Source organism: Halichoerus grypus, chromosome X (genome assembly GCF_964656455.1).
Source record: "Halichoerus grypus chromosome X, mHalGry1.hap1.1, whole genome shotgun sequence".
NCBI lineage: Eukaryota > Metazoa > Chordata > Mammalia > Carnivora > Phocidae > Halichoerus > Halichoerus grypus.
In genome coordinates, this window is record NC_135727.1 from 67,535,968 (window position 1) to 67,557,694 (window position 21,727).

The 21,727-nt window shown below is 35.7% G+C and overlaps 1 protein-coding gene across 6 annotated transcripts in view; it reads left to right on the forward strand.

The window, feature by feature from the left end:
* Positions 1-21,727, forward strand: part of ABCB7 (ATP binding cassette subfamily B member 7) — a 163,981-nt gene that overhangs the window by 139,279 nt on the left and 2,975 nt on the right. The window contains exon 16 of one of the 6 annotated variants that reach the window (XR_013444700.1): positions 3,605-3,750. The exons of the other annotated variants lie outside the window; for them this stretch is intronic. The gene's annotated coding sequence lies outside the window, so the exon portion shown is untranslated. The remainder of the gene's footprint in view (positions 1-3,604; positions 3,751-21,727) is intronic. 6 annotated transcript variants of the gene reach the window in all.

Consider the following 21,727-nt stretch of genomic DNA (forward strand, 5'->3'; position numbering starts at 1 on the left):
GGTGTATTAATCACTTTTAAAACCAGTATGGAGGTTAAAGCAGAAAAACAAAATAAATTATATCTATAAAAGTAATCAAGAGATTCATAAAATAAAAGGATGTAAAGTATGATATACATAAAATGTGGGAGAAGTAAAATTTTACTACTTTAAAAATGACTTCAAACTTAACTGACCATCAACCTAACATAGACTGTTATATGCATAAAATATTATATATGAACTTAATGGTAACCACAAAGCAAAAACCTGTGGTAGATACACAAAAAGTAAAGAGAACGTAATCCAAGCATAACACTGAAGAAAGCCATCAAATCACAAGGGAAAGGGGAAGATGGGGGGAGGAAAGAAAAGAACTACAAAAACAACCATAAAACAAGTTACAAAATGGCAATAACTACATACCTATCATTAATTACTTTGACTGTCAATGGACTAAATGCTCCAATCAAAACACACAGGAGGAAAAAAACACATAGGATGACTGAATGGATAAAAAATATGAGCGCCATCTAAGTGCTACCTACATGAGACTCAGTTCAGACCTAAAGACACATGGAGATTGAAAGGAAAGACACAAACATTTACCATGTAAGTAGAAGTGAAAAGAAAGCCAGGAGAGCAATACTTCTATTGCACAAAACACACTTTAAAACAAATATTGTAACAAGAGACAAGGACACTACATAATGATAAAGGGGAAAAGCCAGGAAGAAGATATAATAGTTGTAAATATTTCTGCACTCAACATGGGAGCACCCAAAAACATCATGTGTTAACAGACATAAAAGAAGAAATTAATACAATAATAATTGACTTTAACACCCCACTTACATTAGTGGGTACATCATCTATACAGAAAAATAAAAGAAACAGTGACTTTGAATGACATATTGGACCAGATGAAATTAACATCATATATATTCAGAACATTCTATCAAAAAACAGCAGTATACACTTATTTTCAAGTGCACACAGAGCATTCTCCAGAATAGATCTCATATTAGGGCACAAAACAAGTCTCTGAATTTAAGAAGATAAAACCACATCAAGCATCATTCCCAAACAAAAAGATATAAAACTAAAAATCAATTGTGAGAAAAATACGGAAAAAACCACAAACACTTAAAGCTTAGCAACATACTACTAAACAACCAATGGATCAACAAAGAATCAAAGAAGAAATCAAAAAATACATGGAGACAAATGAAAATGAAAACACAATGGTTCTAAGTCATTGAGATGCAGCAAAAAGTGTTCTTAGATGAAGATTATACCAATATAGGCCTATCTTGTGAAAATAAAAATCTTGAATAAACAACCTAACCTTACACCTAAAGGGGCTAGAAAAGAAAGAACAACAACAACAAAAAAGCCCAAAGTCAGTAGAAGGAAGAAATAAAGATTAGAGCAAAAATGAATGAAATAGGGACTAAAAAAACCAAAATAGAATAGATCAATGAAACCAGGAGCTGGTTATTTGAAAAGACCAACAAAATTCATAAACCTTTAGCCAGACTTACCAAGAGAGAGAGGACTCAAATTCAGAAATAGAGAAGAAATAACAGCCGAGAACACTGAAATACAAAAGATGATAGGAGACTACTATGAAAAACTGTATACCAACAATTTGGACAGCTAAAAGAAATGGATAAATTATAGAAATATATAACCTTCCAAAACTGAATCAGGACACAATAGAAAATTTGAACAAACCAATTACTAGAAATGATATTGAATCAGTAATCAAAAAACTCCCAACAAACAAAAGTTCAGGACCATATGGCTTCACAGGTGAATTCTGCCAAACATTTAAATAAAAGTTAATACCTATTCTTCTCAAACTATTCCAATAAATAGATGAGGAAGGAAAGCTTCCAAATTCATTCTGTGAGGCCAGCATTACCCTGATACCAAAACTACGTAAAGATATTACAAAAAAAGCGAACTACAGGCCAATATCTCTGATGAATATAGATGCAAAAATCCTCAACAAAATATTAGCCAACCGAATCCAACAATAAATTTAAAAAAATCATTCACCACGGTCATGTGGGATTTATTCCCAGGATGCAAGGGTGATTCAATATTTGTAAATCAATTAATATAATAGGTCATATCAATAAGAGAAAAGAACAAAACCATATGTTATTCTCAATAGATGCAGGAATCATTTGCAAAGTACAGCATCCATTCATGATAAAAATTTTCAACAAAGTAGGTTTAAAGCAAACATACCTCAACATCAAAAGGCCATATATGGAAACCCACAGCTCACATCATACTCAGTGAAAAACAGAGCTTTTCCTCTTAACAGGAACAAGACAAGAATGTCAACTTTCACTTTTATTTAATAGAGTACTAGGAATCCTAGCTGCAGAAATGAGACAAGAAAAAGAAAGAAAAGGCATCCAAATTCATAAGGAAGAAGTAAAATTTTTCATAGAAATCAGTAAAGTCACAGATTACAAGATTAATGTACAGAAATCTATTGCATTTCTACACACTGATAATGAAGTAGCAGAAAGAGAAATTAAAGCAATCTCGCTTACACTTGTACCAAAATTAATAAAATACTTAGGAATAAACTTAAGGAGATGAAAGTTCTGTACCATGGAAACTAAAAAATATTGATGAAAGAAATTGAAGATGACACAAATAGATATTTCTTGTTCATGAATTAGAAGAATTAATATTGGTGAAGGGTCTATACTACCCAAAGCAATCTATACAGATTCAGTGTAATCCCTTTCAAAATACCAACAACATGTTTCTCAGAACTGTAACAAATAATTTTAAAATTTGGATGGAACCACAAAAGACCTCAAATAGCCAAAGCAATCCATAAAAGAAGAACAAAGCAGGATGTATCAGAATCCCTGATTTCAAGATATATTATAAAGCTGTGGTAAGTATGGTACTGGCACAAAAATAGACAGATCACTGGAAGAAAATACAGAGTCTAGAAAAGAACCCACACTTGTATGGTCAGTTAATCTATGACAGAGGAGGCAAGAATATACAGTGAAGAAAGAGTCTCTTCAACAAATGGTGCTTGGAAAACTGAACAGCTACATGCAAACAAATGAAACCAGATCACTTTCTTACACTATACACAAAAATAAACTTAAAATGGATTAAAGACCTAAATGTGAGACCTGAAACTGTAAAAATTCTAGAAGAAAATAGGCAATAATTTCTTTGACATTGGCTGTAGAAACATTTTTTTTTAGGTAAGTCTTTTCAGGCAAGGGAGAATCAGGCAAAATTAAACTGTTGTGAGTACACCAAACTGAAACGCTTTTGCATAATGACAGAAACCATCAACAGAACTACAAGGCAACCTATTGAATGGGAGAAGATATTTGTAAAATGATATATTTGATAAGGGCTTAATATCCAAAATATATAAAGAACTTATACTACTCAACACCCAAAAAAACAAATAATCTGATTTAAAAAAATGGGCAGAGGACTTGAATATACATTTTTCCAGAGAAGCCATATAGATGGCCAACAAACACATGAAAAGATGCTCACCATAAGTAATCATGAGGGAAATGCGAATTAAAACCACAATGAGATATCACTTTATACCTTTCAGAATGGCTAAAATCAAACACACAAGAAATAAGAAATGTTGACGATGATACAGAGAAAAAGGAACCCTCATGCACTGTTGCTGGGAATGCAAATTGGTGCAGCCACTGTGGAAAACAAACTGGAGGTTCTTCAAAAATTTGAAAATAGGTAATTCCACTACTGGGTATTTACCCAAAGAAAGTGAAACTGCTAACTTGCAAAGATATATGCACCCCTATGTTTATTACAGCATTATTTACAATAGCCAAGATATGGAAGCATCTCAAGTGTCCATCCATAGGTGAATGGATAAGGAAGAGTATTACCTGGCCATAAAAAAATTGAAATCTTGCCATTTGCAGCAACATGCATGAACCTAGAGGGTATAATGATAAGTGATATCGGTCAGAGAAAGATGAATACCATACCATTTCACTCATGTGTGGAATTTAAGAAACAATTCAAACGAACAAAGAAAAAGGGACACAAAAAATAGACCCTTTAAATACAGAGAACAAATTGGTGGTTGTCAGAGGGGTGGTGTGTGGGGGGATGGGTGAAATAGATAAAGGAGAATAAGAGTACACTTCACTTGATGAGCACTGGGAAATTTATAGAATTGTTGAATAATTGTATTTTAAACCTGAAACTTATACTAATATAACACTGTATCTTAGTTGCAGTTCAATTAGAAAAAAGTTTAGTACGTGAAGAACATTGGAAATTGTCACAAACACAAAGAACTTAAATATTGTTTCTAAAGAAAAATGCAGAATTTGTGTTCTTTAAATGAGATTGAATCCTGATAGGACTTCATTTTTACTTCCTTTTGATGGGAAAACAAAGGCATTTTTCTTCCAAGAAGAAATAAACTATTAACTCCCTTTTCATTGAAGTATTAAAAGCAAACTTATATCAGGAAAGCCTTAAAGCCTCATATGATAGAATCAGGTTTTAGAGAGTGTATATATAAAATAATTTTTTGCATTCAGTTTTGCTTTGTACAGAATCATTGTTCATTATTGTTTTTGTATTTTTTATTTTTATTTTTTCTAATATCTGCACATACCCTTGATGTCTAAAAGAAAATTACCGTAAAATAGTCACTTGCAAACGTGATTATTTTCATTTTTTTCCTCCTGGGGAAATGGATAGCCTGCTTTATCCCTTCTGAGGGATTTACTGTAAGAGTGTACTATCTAAATGTTCTGATCAACTCAGAATACCACTATAGTGATTGGTAGATTTAAAAATTGTGATAATTTTCCTTTTCTCCACTCTTTGTAAGGATATATTTTCCCATATCCTAGTACTTGGTTATTTCTAATATTGTTCAGTTTTTCACCTTCCATTTAGCCTTTTCTATGATTATGTTTCCCTTCTAATAAATAAACCTTCAGTTCTTTATCATTTTGAAAGCCTGAATACTGGATGTTGAGAGAGAAAAAGCATTCCCATGTGCTTTCTATATTGAGTTATTGAGAGAGAATTTTTCACACCTCATATAAAGTGGTGTGTATGTGTTTGTATATATGTATTTTATATACATACATATAGTTATATAGTCTTACCTGTGTGTACTTGAGCAACCCTAGATCTTTTTGTTGTTTTTTTCATAAGTGCTTACATTCATTAGAAAATAAACTAATTGTTTTCAGTATGATTATATACCACAATGCCTTAAATATGAAATGTTGTAAATATACTTTATTATCCAGTTGATGTTCAAAAGAGGGCAGTTGTTGTGATAAGCACTGGGTGTTGTATGTACGTGATGAATCACTGAGTTCTACACCAGAAACTAACACTACACTATGTGTTAACTAACTGGAATTTAAATAAAAACTTGGAGGAAAAAAATTAAAAAGACAGAATCTGAAATAAAATCTGCTGTTGGTGCTTTTTTACTAACCTTTCCATTGTATGCAGGCATGCAGATAGTCTTATAAAATAGTAAAAGTACTTGAACAAGCTTGTGCGCTCTTGTCTCATGCCATGAGGTTGACAGTATCTACAGTTATATCACAACATTGCCACTTGAAGTTTGGATTATAATTGGAACTAATTTATTAATGATTATAGCACATGTATCTAAAATATCTTTATGTTTATAATTTGATAATTCTGTATTTGCTTGATTATGAAGATCAGAGGCTTTCATTTTCTAGTGAAACTTATGTGATCTCATATGTTCTATCAGCAGTGCCTTGTAGTATTAATGTTACATCTACATAAGAAATAGAATTCTCAAGGTCCCTCCTTATCCTCACAACCTGGTGATTACTGCTCCCCAGCCTTGGCAAGAGGCTGTAGGTTGACTTGTCAGGAAATGGAGTCAAAGAGGCTCTAGACAGGAAACTATCAAGCACATGAACAAAGATGGGGAAGATTAACTGGAAATCAAAACACACCAAAAAAGAAGACAGTAGAGCCTCTTCTGCCACTGACTCCAAGAACCTTGCTAACCATTTATTTATTTCTACTATCACTGCTCCTTCCTTCATCAGGAGATAATTGAAGAATTCTCTGCAGAAAACACAAGTAGCCCCAGAAAAAAAAGATATTTGTATTTGGAGACCCCAGCAAAATGACCATGTATCCATATGATCATCCTTCAGTGAAACCCCACAGTTGAAAATCCCATTCCCATGCATGTAGAGTTTCCAGTCAGTTTTCTAATGCTCCATTATTGTCAGTGCATAATAAAGGAAGACCTCTTAAACAAGCAGAAAAAAAAGGAACTCAGTAGAAAATGTAGACAATGCAAAGAGCATAAGGCAACTTATATAATTAATATCGTCACAGGTCATGGAAAATGAAGCATTTTTAAAATAAGGACAAATGCTGTTAAGAAAAAAGAGTAAAGGGAGTTTTATATGGCATGAGTTCCAGATACATTGTTAAATGAAAGAAAGAACAATTCACAATCTATTGTATGCTGCTATTTGCAAGGAGGATGGGGAAAAACAGTAATATGTTATATTTACTTATTTTTGTAAAAAAGAAACTCAGAGTTTGTACCTCTTAATCCACTTCATTTTGCCCATTCTCTTATCCACCTTCCCTCTGGCAACTACCAGTTGGTTCTCTAATTAAGAGGTACAGACTTCCACTTACAAAATAAATAAGTCACGGAGATGAAAAGTATAGCATAAGTAATACTGTCAATAATATTATAATAATGCCTTATGGTGACAGATGGTGACTACATTACCGTGACCAGCACTGAATAATGTATACAATTGTCTAATCACTATGTCCATACACCTGAAAGTAATATAACATTGTATGTCAATTATATTTCAATAAAAAATTACAAAAAATGGTATTGTCCTAAATTGAGCTGGAAAGAATTTAGTATTTGATGATTCACAGTCTTTCACTGGCTCAGAGGTATGATCATGGATATTAATTATTACTATACTAAGGCAATTCAGAACAGTGTTTAACAGTTTGATTAACATAAAATATACTAAAGCCTTTCATTTTTGTATATCAGTGCCAAATAAAAAGAACTATTAGCAAAAGAGAAAATAACAACAACAAACTCAGGAAGCATAAACTAGAAACTAAAGAAATTGACTGCTTGTGGAGTGGGGATAGAAAGAAGTAGAAGAGATAGGAAGGGGAACATGACTTTCCTGATTATACTTTTTTATATATGTATTTTTTTACTTTCAAGTTTTTAAATTCCACTTAACGTAGAGTGTGATATTAGTTTCAGAGATAGAATTTAGTGATTCATCATAGCACCCAGTGCTCATCACAAGTGCCCTCCTTAATACCCATCCCCCCACCCACCTCCCCTCCAGCATCTCTCAGTCTGTTCTCTATAGTTAAGAGTCTGTTTTATGATTTGTCACTTTTCCCCCCATGTTCATCTGTTTTCTATCTTAAATTCTACATGCAAGTGAAATCATACGGTATTTGTCTTTCTCTGACTGACTTATTTCGCTTAGCATAATACTCTCTACCTCCATCCACACCCTTGCAAATGGCAGAATTTCATTATTTTTGATGGCTGAGTAATATTCCAGTGTGTGTATGTGTGTATGTGTGCATGCACAAGCGCGCGCATGTGCAGTGCCTGTGTGTATACCACATCTTCATAATCCATTCATCAGTCAGTGGGCATTTGTACTCTTCTCATAGTTTGGCTGTTGTTGATACTGCTGCTTTAAACATCGGGGTGCATGTACACCTTTGAATCTGTATTTTTGTAACCTTTCAGTAAATACCTACAAGTGGAATTGCTGGATGGTAGGGTAGTTCTCTTTTTAACTTTTTGCAGAACCTTCCTACTGTTTTCCAGAATGGCTGAACCAGTTTGCATTCCCACCAACAGTGTAAGAGGGTTCCTTTTTCTCCACATCCTCGCCAATGTCTGTTGTTTCTTGTGTTAATTGTACCCATCCTGACAGGTGTGAGATGGTATATCACCATGGTTTTGATTTGTATTTCCCTTATGGTGAGAGATGTTGAGCATCTTTTCATGCACCTGTTAGCCATCTGGATACCTTCTTTGGGAAAATGTCTGTTCACATCTGCTGCCCATTTTTTAACTGGATATTTGTTTCTTGGGTGTTGAGTTTGATAAGTTCTTTATAGATTTTGGATACTACCCCTTTATCAGGTATGTCATTTGCAAATACCTTCTCCCATTTTGGAGGTTGCCTTTTAGTCTTGTCATGTGTTTCCTTCACTGTGCAGAAGCTTTTTAACTTGAAAAGTCCCAATAGTTTATTTATTTATTTTTTAACATATAATGTATTATTTGTTTCAAGGGTACAGGTCTGTGATTCATCAGTCTTATATAATACACAGTGCTAATTACAGCACATACCCTCCCCAATGTCCATCACCCAATTACCCCATCCTGCTAACTTCTCTCCCCTCCAGCAAACTTCAGTTTGTATCCTAAGGTTAAGAGTCTCTTATGGTTTGTCTCCCTCTCTCGTTTCGTCTTGTTTTATTTTTTCTTCTCTTCCCCTATGATCCTCTGTTTTGTTTCTTAAAGTCCACATACCAGTGAGATCATATGATAATTGTCTTTCTCGGACTGACATATTTTGCTTAGCATAATACCCTGTAGTTCCATCCACATCATTGCAAATGGCACGATTTCAATTTTTGATGGCTGAGTAATACTCTATTGTGTATATATATACCACATCATCTTTTTTTTGTCATACTTTTTTTTTTTTTAATTTTATTATGTTAGTCACCATGCAATACATCATTGGTTTTTGATGTGGTGATCCACGATCCATTGTTTTTGTATAACACCCAGTGCTCCATGCAGTACGTGCCCTCCTTAATACCCATCACCGGGCTAACCAATTCCCCCGCCCCCTTCCCCTCTAAAACCCTGTTTGTTTCTCAGAGTCCATAGTCTCTCATGGTTCATCTCTCCCTCTGATCTCCCCCTCATTGTTCCCTTCCTTCTCCTAACGTCCTCCATGCTATTCCTTATGTTCCACAAATAAGTGAAACCATATGATAATTGACTTTCTCTGCTTGACTTATTTCACTTAGCATAATCTCCTCCAGTCCCATCCATGTTGATGTAAAAGTTGGGTATTCATCTTTTCTGATGGCTGAGTCATATTCCATTGTATATATGAACCACATCTTCTTCATCCATTAATCTGTTGAAGGGCATCTCGGCTCTTTCCACAGTTTGGCTATTGTGGACATTGCCGCTATGAACATTGGGGTGCATATGGCCCTTCTTTTCACTACATCTGTGTCTTTGGGGTAAATACCCAGGAGTGCAATTGCTGGGTCATAGGGTAGCTCTATTTTTAAATTTTTGAGGCACCTCCACACTGTTTTCCAAAGTGGCTGTACCAACTTGCATTCCCACCAACAGTGTAAGAGGATTCCCCTTTCTCCACAACCTCTCCAACATTTGTGTTTCTTTCCCTGTCCATTTTTGCCATTCTAACTGGTGTAAGGTGGTATCTCATTGTGGTTTTGATTTGAATTTCCCTGATGGCTAATGATGATGAACATTTTTTCATGTGTCTGTTAGCCATTTGTATGTCTTCTTCAGAGAAGTGTCTTTTCATATCTTCTGCCCACTTTTTGACTTGATTATTTGTTTTTTGGGTGTTGAGTTTGAGAAGTTCTTTATAGATCTTGGATACCAGCCCTTTATCTGTAGTGTCCTTTGCAAATATCTTCTCCCATTCTGTGGGTTGCCTCTTTGTTTTGTTGACTGTTTCCTTTGCTGTACAGAAGCTTTTTATCTTGATGCAGTCCCAAAAGTTCATTTTTGCTTTTGTTTCACTAGCTTTTGGAGATGTATCTTGAAAGAAGTTGCTGTGGCCGATGTCAAAGAGGTTACTGCCTATGTTCTCCTCTAGGATTTTGATGGATTCCTGTCTCACATTGAGGTCTTTCATCCACTTTGAGTTTATCTTTGTGTATGGTGTTAGAGAATGGTTGAATTTCATTCTTCTGCATGTGGCTGTCCAATTTTCCCAGCACCATTTATTGAAGAGATTGTCTTTTTGCCATTGCATGTTTTTTCCTGCTTTGTCAAAGATTATTTGACCATAGAGTTGAGGGTCCATATCTGGGTTCTCTATTCTGTTCCATTGGTCTATATGTCTGTTTTTGTGCCAGTACCATGCTGTCTTGGTGATCACAGCTTTGTAATATAGCTTGAAATCGGGCAACGTGATGCCCCCAGCTTTGTTTTTCTTTTTGAACATTTCCTTGGCGATTCGGGGTCTTTTCCGATTCCATACAAATTTTAGGATTGTTTGTTCCAGCACTTTGAAAAATGTCATTGGAATTTTGATTGGGATGGCATTGAAGGTATAGATTGCTCTGGGTAGCATAGACGTTTTAACAATGTTTATTCTTCCAATCCATGAGCATGGAATATTTTTCCATCTTTTTGTGTCTTCTTCAATTTCTTTCGTGAGTGTTTTGTAGTTCCTAGAGTATAGATCCTTTACCTCTTTGGTTAGGTTTATTCCGAGGTATCTTATGGTTTTTGGTGCTATTGTAAATGGAATCGTTTCTCTAATTTCTCTTTCTACAGTTGCATTGTTAGTGTATAAGAAAGCAACTGAGTTCTGTACCACATCATCTTTATCCATTCATCTGTCAGTGGACATCTGGGCTCTTTCCATAGTTTGGCTATTGTGGACATTGCTGCTATAAATATTGGGGTGCAGGTGCCCCTTCAGATCACTATGTTTGTGTCCTTTGGATAAATACCTAGTTGTGCAATTCCTGGGTTGTAGGTAGCTCTATTTTCAACTTTCTGAGTAGCCTCCATACTCTTTTCCAGAGTGGCTGCACCAGCTTGCATTCCCACCAACAGCGTAGGAGGGTTCCCCTTTCTCCTCATCCTCGCCAACATCTGTCCTTTCCTGACTTGTTAATTTTAGCCACTCTGACTGGTGTAAGGTGGTATCTCACTGTGGTTTTGATTTGTATTTCCCTGATGCAAAGTGATCTTGAGCACTTTTTCATGTGTCTATTGGCCATTTGGATGTCGTCTTTGCAGAAATGTCTGTTCATGTCTACTGCCCATTTCTTGATTGGATTATTTGTTCTTTGGGTGTTGAGTTTGATAAATTTTATAGATTTTGGATACTAGCCCTTTATTGATATGTCATTTGCAAGTATCTTCTCCCATTGTGTTGGTTGTCTTTTGGTTTTGTCACACTGTTCCCTTTGCTGTGCAAAAGCTTTTTATCTTGATGAAGTCCCAATAGTTCATTTTTGCCCTTGCTTCCCTTGCCTTTGGTGATGTTTCTAGGAAGAAGTTGCTGTGGCTGAGGTCGAACAGGTTGCTGCCTGTGTTCTCCTCTAGGATTTTGATGGATTCCCGTCTCACATTTAAGTCTTTGATTCATTGAGTCTGTTTTTGTGTGTGTTGTAAGGAAAAGGTCCAGTTTCATTCTTCTGCATGTGGCTGTCCAATTTTCCCAACACCATTTGTTGAAGAGACTGTCTTTTTTTCCATTGGACATTCTTTCCTGCTTTGTCGAAGATCAGTTGACCATAGAGTTGAGGGTCCATTTCTGGGTTCTCTGTTCTGTTCCATTGATCTATGTGTCTGTTTTTGTGCCAGTACCATACTGTCTTGATAAGATTACAGCTTTGTAATAGAGCTTGAAGTCCGGAATTGTGATGCCACCAGCTTTGCTTTTCTTTTTCAACATTCCTCTGGCTATTCAGGGTCTTCTCTGGTTCCATACAAATTTTAGGAATATTTCTTCCATTTCTTTGAAAAAAGTTGGTGGCATTTCGAAAGGGATTGCATTAAATGTGTAGATTGCTCTAGGTAGCATAGACATTTTCACAATATTTGTTCTTCCAATCCATGAGCATGGAACGTTTTTCCATTTCTTTGTGTCTTCCTCAATTTCTTTCATGAGTATTCTATAATTTTCTGAGTACAGATTCTTTACCTCTTTGGTTAGATTTATTCCGAGGTATCTTACGGTTTTGGGTGCAATTGTAAACGGGATTGACTCCTTGATTTCTCTTTCACCTGTCTTGTTGTTGGTGTGTAGAAATGCAACTGATTTCTGTGCATTGATTTTATATCCTACCACTTTACTGAATATGCCAACAAATCAGGCAGTCTGGAAGAAATGGATGCATTTCTAGAGACATATAAACTACCAAAACTGAACCAGGAAGACATAGAAAACCTGAACAGACCCATAACCATCAAGGAAATTGAAGCAGTAATCAAAAATCTCCCAACAAATAAGAGTCCAAGGCCAGATGGCTTCCCATGGTAATTCTACCAAACGTTTAAAGAAGAATTAATACCTATTCTTCTTAAGCTGTTTCAAAAAATCGAAATGGAAGGAAAGCTTTCAAACTCATTCTATGAGGCCAGCATTACCCTGATCCCAAAACCAAAGACCCCAGTAAAAATGAGAAGTAACAGACCAATGTCCCTGATGAACATGGATGCAAAAATTCTCACCAAAATACTAGCCAATAGGATCCAACAGTACATTAAAAGGATTATTCACCAGGATTAAGTGGGATTTATTTGTGGGCTGCAAGGGTAGTTCAACATCCACAAATCAACCAGTGTGATACACTACATAAATAAAAGAGAAGAACCATATGATCCTCTCAATAGATGCAGAAAAAGCATTTGACAAAGTACAGCATCCTTTGGTTAAAACTCTTCACAGTGAAGGGATAGAGGGAACATACCTCAATATCATAAAAGCCATCTATGAAAAATCCACAGTGAATATGATTCTCAGTGGGGAAAAACTGAGAGCTTTTCCCCTAAGGTCAGGAACACAGCAGGGATGTCCACTATCACCACTGCTGTCCAACATAGTACTAGAAGTCTGGCCTCAGCAATCAGACAACACAAACAAAAGGCATCCGAATTGGCAAAGAAGTCAAACTCTCACTCTTTGCAGATGACATGATACTTTATGTGGAAAACCCAAAAGACTCCACCCCAAAGTTTTTAGAATTCATACATGAATTCAATAAAGTGGCAGGAAAAGTCCCAATAGTTTATTATTGCTTTTGTTTTCCTTGCCTCTGGAGAAATACCAAGTATGAAGTTGCTACAGCTGATGTCAGAGAGGTTACTGCCTGTTTTCTCCTCTAGGATTTTGATGGTTTTCTGTCTCACATTTAGGTCTTTCATCCATTTTGAATTTATTTTTGTGTATGGTGTAAGAAAGTGGTCCAGTTTCATTCTCTTCCATGTTGCTGTCCAGTTTTTCCAACACCATATCTTGAAGAGACTGTCTGTCCCTTTGGACATTTTTTCCTGTGTTGTTGAACATGAGTTGACCATATATTTGTGGGTCCATTTCTGGGTTCTCTATTCTGTTCCATTGATCTATGTGTCTGTTTTTGTGCCAATACTATACCGTCCTGATTACTACAAATAACTTCAAGTTCAGAATTGTGATGCCTCCAACTTTGTTTTTCAAAGTTGCTTTGGCATTTTGGGGTCTTTTGTTTTTCCATACAAATTTTAAGATTATTTGTTCTAGCTCTGTGAAAAATGCTGTTGGTATTTTGATAGGAATTGCATTAAATGTATAGATTGCTTTGGATAGTATAGACATTTCAACAGTATTTGTTCTTCCAGTCCATGAACGTAGAATGTTTTTCCCTTTTTTGGTGTCATCTTCAGTTTCTTTCATAGTGTTTTTTAAGTTTTCATAGTACAGATCTTTTACCTCTTTGTTTAGGTTTATTCCTAGGTGTCTTACGGTTTTTGGTATAATTGTAAATGTGATTGATTTCTTGATTTTTCTTTCTGCTGTTTTATTATAGGTGTATAGAAATGCAACAGATTTCTGTACATTGATTCTGTATCTTGCAAATGGACAGAATGCATGTATGAGTTCTAGCAATTTTTTGGTGGAGTCTTTTGGTTTTTCTATATAGAGTATCATGTCATCTGCAAATAGTGAAAGTTTGACTTCTTCTTTGCTGATTTGGATGCCTTTTATTTCTTTTTGTTGTCTGATTGCTGAGGCTGGTACTTCCAGTACTATGTTAAATAAAAGTGGTGAGAGTGGACATCCTTGTCTTTTTACTGATTATAAACGAAAAGCAGTTTTTCTCCACTGAGGATGATATTAGATGTGAGTCTTTCCTATATGGCCTTTATGATGTCAAGGTATGTTCCCTCTGTCCCTCTGTTGTTGATGGTTTTTAATCAAGAATGGATGCTGTATGTTGTCAAGTGTTTTTTCTGCATCTATTGAGAGGATCATATGGTTCTTAGCCTCTTTTTTATTAATGTGGTATGTCACATTGAGTGATTTGCAAATATTGAACCATTCCTGTAGTGCAGGAATAAATCCCACTTGATCATGGTGAATGATTCTTTTCCTATACTGCTGTATTCGATTTGCTAGTATTTTGCTGAGAAATTTTGCATCTATGTCCATCAGGGATATTGGCCTATAGTTCTCATTTTTAGTGGAGTCTTTGATTTTGGAATCAGAATAATGCGGGCCTCGTAGGATGAGTGGAAGTTTTCCTTCCATTTCTAATAAGAAGAATAGGTATTAACTTTTCTTTAAAGATTTGATAGCATTCCCCTGTGAAGCCATCTCGCCATGGTCTTGTTTGTTGGCAGATTTTTTATTACTGATTCAGTTTCTTCACTGGTTATCTGCCTGTTCAAGGTTTCTGTTTCTTCTTGTTTCAGTTTTGGTAGTTTATATGATTTTAGCAATTTATCCATTTCTTCCAGATTACTCAATTTGTTGGCATATAATTTTTCATAATATTATCTTATATTTGTATTTTTGTATTATTGTTTGTCAGTTCTCCTCTATCTTTCGTGAGTTTATTTATTTGGATCCTTTCTCTTTTCTTTTTTATAAATCTAGCCAGAGGGTTATCAATTTCGTTAATTTTTTCAGAGAACCAGCTCCCGGTTTCATTGATCTGTCTGCTGTTTTTTTGATTCTGATATTATTTATTTCTGCTCTAATCTTATTATTTCATGTCTTCTGCTGGTGTTAGCCTTCATTTGTTGTTCTTTTTCTTTTTTTTTCTTTTTTTTAATTTAAATTCAATTAAGCCAATGTATTTAGGTTTTGATATAATGTTCACTGATTAATTAGTTGCGTATAACACCCAGTTTTCATGACTGTTGTTCTTTTTCTAGCTCCTTTATATGTAAGGTTAGGTTGCATATTGGAGATCTTTCTACTTGAGGTAGGCCTGTATTGCTATATACTCCCTCTTATGACTGTTCTTGCTGCATCCCAAATGTTATGGACTGCCATGTTTTCATTTTCATTTGTTTCTGTGTTTTTTCCTAATTTTATTTTCTGGTTGACTCATTCATTGTTTAGTAGCATGTTATTTACCTTCCAGTATTTGTGGTTTTTCTCAAATTTTATCTTGTGGTTGATTTCAAGGTCATAGCATTGTGGTCAGAAAGTATGCATGGTATGATTTCATTCTTTTTGTACTTGTTGAGGCTTGATTTGTGACCAGTATGTGATCTGTTCTGGAGAATGTCCCATGTGTATTTGAAAAGAATGTGTATTCTGCTGCTTTTAAGATGCAGTGTTCTGAATCTGTCTGTTAAGTCCATCTAGTCCAGTGTGTCTTCAAAGTCATTGTTTCCTTATTGATTTTTCTGCTTAGATGATCTGTCCCTTGATATAAGCATGCCCTACTGTTTTTGTATTATCAGTGAATTCCTTTATGTTTTTTATTAATTGTTTTATGTATTTGAATGCTTCCAAGGTGGGGGAGATCTTCTTATTGGATAGACCCCTTTTTTATTATATAATGCCCTTTTTCATCTCTTGTTACAGTCTTTGGTTTAAAGTCTAGTTTGTCTGTTATAAATATTGCTACTCTGGCTTTTCTTGAAGTCTATTTGCATGGTAAATATTTCTTCATCCCCTCACTTTGAATCTGCAGGTGTCTTTAGATCTAAAATGAGTCTCTTCTAGGCAGCATATAGATGGGTCTTGTTTTTTTTTTTTTTCATCCAGTCTGACACCATATCTCTTTTGATTGGAGCATTTAGTCCATTTACATTCAGAGTAATTATTGTTAGATATGAATTTAGTGCCATTTTATTACTTGTTTTGTCATTGTTTCTTGAGATTTTCTGTGTTACTCTCTAGTCTTTGTCAGTTTTGGTCTTTCTTTCCCACTCAAAAATTTCCTTTTAATAATTCTTGCAGTGATGGTTTAGTGGTCATGAAATCCTTTAGTTTCTGTTTGTCTGGGAAACTCTATCTCTCTTTCTATTCTGAATGACAGCCTTGCTGGATAGAGTATTCTTACCTGCATATTTTTCCCATTCAGCACATTGAATATATCATACCTCTCTCTTCCGGCCTGCTAAATTTTTATGAACAGGTCTGCTGCTAATATAGTTTGTCTTCCCTCTTAAGTTAGGCACTCCTTTTGTCTTGCTACTTTTAGGATTTTTTTTCTATATCTCTGCTTTTTTGTTAATTTAACTGCAATATGTCTTGATGTTGGCCTGCTTTTGTTGATTTTGATGGGAGTTCTCTGTGCCTCCTGGACTTGGAAGTCTGTTTCCTTCCCCAGATTATAATTTTTCAGCTCTAATTTCCTCAAATTAATCTTCTGTCCCCTTTTCTCTCTTCTTCTGGGACTCCTGTGATACAAATGTAATTATGTTTCATGGAGTCACTGAGTTCCTTTAGTCTACTTTCGTGTCCCTAGATTTTTCCCCCCTTTTTATCAGCTTCCTTATTTTCCATAATTGTACCTTGTATATCACTTACTCGTTTCTTTTCTTCTTCCTTTCGTGTGGTCATTGCATCCAGTCAGTTTTGAATCTCAGTTATTGCATTTTTCATTTTGGCATGATTGTTTTTAAGCTCTTGTATGTCTGTGGTTAAGCGTCTCCCAGGTCTCTTCTATGCTTTTCTCAAGCCCAGCTAGTATCCTTAAGATTGTTGCTTTAATTTCTGGGTCAGGTGTGTTACTTACATGTATTTTGTTTAGATCCCTGGCCATGACCTGTTCTTTCTTTTGTGATGAATTCCTCAGTCTTGGCTGAGGTATCTATTTTCTTCTCTGTGTTAGGAAAGCCTGTTATGTTTCCTGCTTTTGAGAGTAATGACTTTATGAAGAAGAGGTCATATAATGTCCAGGGCCTGTCGCTTCAGGAAGTGTCTCTGCTGTCTGCTGTGTGCACTCTGCTGCTGTCTTATGGCTGCTCTATCCCTCAGATCAGTACTCTGCAGAGTTTCTCCTTGCCTGCAGTGAGTAGTGTCTGGACCTTGGCCAGAGTGTGGCAAGTTTTAATTAGTTGTGCTCTTGTCTGCTTGTTTAAAAAGACCTGGTGCCATTTCCACTAGAGCTGAAGATTTGCAGAAGTCTGTGGTCAGTAGATATGGTGCCTGTGGGGGTTTGTGCTGGTTTTCTGGGGGAGGAGCCCGCTGTGCTGGTTCTCAGGCACACTTGCCTGAGAGAAGCAATACCAGTAGAGAGCAGAGGGGCAGGGTTGGTGTAAGCAATTAAGCAGCCTGTGTTGTCACTCTTCTATTTACTGAAGTTATTAGTTGATGCTGAAGGCCAGTGGAGGGAAGTGGCACCAGCCAGTTCCTTTGTCCCCTGAGAGGGCAGTTCGTCAGGGAAGCACTCCCACAGGAGCAAATAAAGTCCCTTCATGCACACTAAGTGTGTTTTAGATTATTGTTTTCTGTCTGTGTCTGGGTTTCTTGCCTGCCTGTTGCAGTGCAGTGTGTACTTTTTGAATCATCCTGTCAGTTTCTCAGTTAATGGGTTTGGGAAGTGTTTTCATTGTGTGATCCCCTCTGTGCTTCTCTCTCTCTTTCTCTCTCTCTCTCTCTCTCGCCTCCCTCTGCAACCTGGGCGCCTTCCCCTCTGCAGCATCCATGATCCATTTCTTCCCCAAACCAGGTCTCTGCATCTCCTATCTACCATGATGTGGCCTCCTCTTTCCCTCTAGTTGTGCCGTTTGTTCTGTCAGTCCTCAGGTCAATTTCTTGGGTATTCAGAATGAGTTGATATTTATCTAGCTGTGTTTGAGGGATGCAGCAAGCCTACGGTCCTCCTACTCTACCATCTTAGCTACTTTATTATTTTTACTTTTGAACCATGGCAGTGTTTTTATATATTTAAAATTTTGAAAGTCAGCAAGGATGGGGAAAAGCAAAAAGTGATTACAAACAGAAAGAAGTGAAACAAATTGATAACAAGACATGCAGAAGAAAAACAATCTAAGTAACTGTTGAACACATTACTCTGATTATTTACCCTTAGTGGAATATAAGGACAAAAATAAATCAAAATTTGAACCTAATTTTGTTATTACTAGTAGTATGGAAGTAGCCTATTTGAAATTGTTTTCTGTATATTTTAAGAGTGAGCATATGAGTAAATATACCCATGTTGTAAAACAGTGGTCAAGATAATAATAATGGAATGCAAGAAGAAGAGGAGCAACCTTGTGATGTTATATTGGAACAGAATTATCAGTATGAATTCAAGATGATAAAGTTCCTAACTTTTCAGTGAAAAGGCCTAGAAGCAGTGAAATCCCAGTAGTAATAAGTATAACAGGCACATAGATCTTGAGCACTAAATACTGTTCCTCACTAAAAGGAACCAAAATTCTTTGAATATATGACTGATTCAGTATCTGGAGTGAGAAAACTAATGAATACCTATCACAAAGACACAAGAACCATTTTTTTGTGGGCTCCCACTGGCCCAATGTGGGATAATTCGAACATAAAAAAAAAATAATGATACTTAATGAATTATGATATGTTCAATAAAAAACTAACCTATAGGGGCGCCTGGGTGACTCAGTCATTAAGTGTCTGCCTTTGGCTCAGGTCATGATCCCAGGGTCCTGGTATCGAGCCCCACATCAGGCTCCCTGCTCCGTGGGAAGCCAGCTTCTCCCTCTGCCTGCCACTTCCACTGCTTGTGTTCCCTCTCTCGCTGTGTCTCTCTCTGTCAAATAAATAAATAAAATCTTTAAAAAAAAACCTAACCTATAATTTCACAACAATACAAAAGTATGGGGAAAGGGAAAGCTCTTCTTTAAGAAGAATGCCAACTAACACTTGTAGAAAGAATGACGAATTTAGAAAAAAGTCATATTTTGCAGCTACCATTGTAATAATGACTTCAGGTAAGGATCATCACTGGTTGCTAAAACCAAATGGTGAAAAAATTATTGGGGAATGGAATATTTACACAGTTTGAAAATGTAACCCATAGATTACTTATTAATTTCAAAGAGAAAAATTACCTTTAAAATAGAGAAATGTAATTCCCTTAACCAAATGATCAAACTTCTTATTAATTGTGGAGTAAATTGACATTGTGTACCTCCTGACCTGATGCAGTGGGGCGCATCATCACCTATATTGTATTTCTACCAAAAATGTTTAGCCTGAATCTAATAATCAGGAACAACTAAACAAAAACAACTTAAATGGCATTCTTTAAAAACGCACCTGGGGGCACCTGGGTGGCTCAGTCGTTAAGTGTCTGCCTTCGGCTCAGGTCATGATCCCAGGGCCCTGGGATCAAGCCCCACATCAGGCTCCCTGCTCCACGGGAAGCCTGCTTCTCCCTCTCCCACTCCCCCTGCTTGTGTTCTCTCTCTCGCTGTCTCTTTCTCTCTCTCTCTGTCAAATAAATAAATAAAATCTTAAAAAAAAAAAAAACCACACCTGGATTTTTAGAAATGTCAGTGTAACACATACCTAACACAGACTTGAAAACTTATAAATTCAATGTATTGATCCCGATTGGATTCTGGGTGGAAAAATATGTATATAAAGGATATATTATTGGGACAGTAGGTGAAATCTGACTATGGATTATATGTTAGATAAATTTCTTGGGTGTGATAATATTTGTAATTCTAGTCAGTATGAAAATATTCTTGTTTTTAGGAGATACATGCTAATGAAATATGTAGGAGTGAAATGTAATGATGTCTGTAACTCATTCTCAAATGAATTAGCAAAAAAATAGTGTAAATTTAGAGAGAGGATGAAGTGAGAAAAATGTGGTGTAGTTGCCAAACTGGGAAAAGCATGAGTTTCCAGATTGAAAGGGCCCACCAAGTACCCAGCACAATGAATGGAAAGGAAAACACACACACACCAGAACACATTATCATAAAATTTCAAAGTTGAGGATAAATAAAACAACCTTAAAAGTTGTGAGAGGAATGTCTCAAAGGGGAGGTAGTCATGGAGGATTGAACTAATAGATTACCTAATATAATTGATTATGAGAAAAATAGTATTCAGATGGGCTTTATAATTCTGGAAGAAAGTTTAGAGAGAATTACCAATAGTGACATAGAAAAATTAGAAAATGAAAAAACAAGGCAATTACTAAGAATAAAAAATTTTACAGGAAAAAATATATAAAATTCTAGTATCTACTTGACTCAACAGGTAATACTTTACATGGTCATAATAAGGTAAACACTGAATATTAACTTAAACAACACTTGTGCTATAATCAATGTTATTGGAAGAGTGTAAAAATGAAACAGTGGTAATGTGGGATAGTATAGGAGTGCTGAATTTCATAATACATGTATATATGCATATATGTATGTGTAAATACCGAAGAAATAGCTATGAATTTGGGGATAGGAAGGCGATAGGCATGAAGGAGGAGACAAAAGACCTTTTTGTTATAAGATTTTTAATCTTAACTTTTTAGGATATATACATTTGTACTTTAATACAAATAAAAATAATTTAAAATACATTTTTACTACAGGGTAATTATTTGTGATTTATTTCATTGGTATTTCCACAAAAATAATTCCATTTTTTCTAGTAGCTTTTGATGAAGTTTTCACGGAGGATTTTGTTTGTTTTTGACAGTGGTAAATAGAAAAATATAAAACATGTAACCCATGGGGAGTTTTGTGCCAATGAAGTGGTCCACACATACCAAGGTTGAGAACTGTGTTATTCACAATCCAGAGGAATTTAAATAGCTGAGCAAAATAGTTCTTTTTTAAACTGCCTAGCTAGCAATGAAAGAGGAGTCTTAAATTAACCACTCAGATGTGGGAACAAATTTTAGTTGTTTTGCTTAAGGGTATATTTGTAAAGGTCCTAAAACTGGGAGTACCAGTAAAAGTGACAAAACTCCTTTTGTCTCCCACCATGTTTAACAGTAGCTGTCAAGAGACAAATTAATTGTAGATAAGAGTTTGGAATCTATACCAAATCTGCAATGTTAAGTTTAATATCCATTGTTAACAAAAATAGCTACTGAAAGAAGTAGCTTTTCATGGAGAAATCTTTTTTTTTTTTTTTTTTTTTAAGATTTTATTTATTTATTTGAGACAGAGGGAATGAGAGAGAGAGAGCACATGAGAGGGGGGAGGGTCAGAGGGAGAAGCAGGCTCCCTGCCGAGCAGGGAGCCCGATGTGGGACTCGATCCAGGGTCTCCAGGATCATGACCTGAGCCGAAGGCAGTCGCTTAACCAACTGAGCCACCCAGGCGCCCCGAGAAATCTTTTTTATTTTAAAGTATACATAACGATTTCAGGGTATTATTTTTATGTCCCTGTAATAAATAACAATGCTTTTGGTTAAATATTTACCAATTACAGTTACCTTTAAAAATTTTTCACCTTCCTTT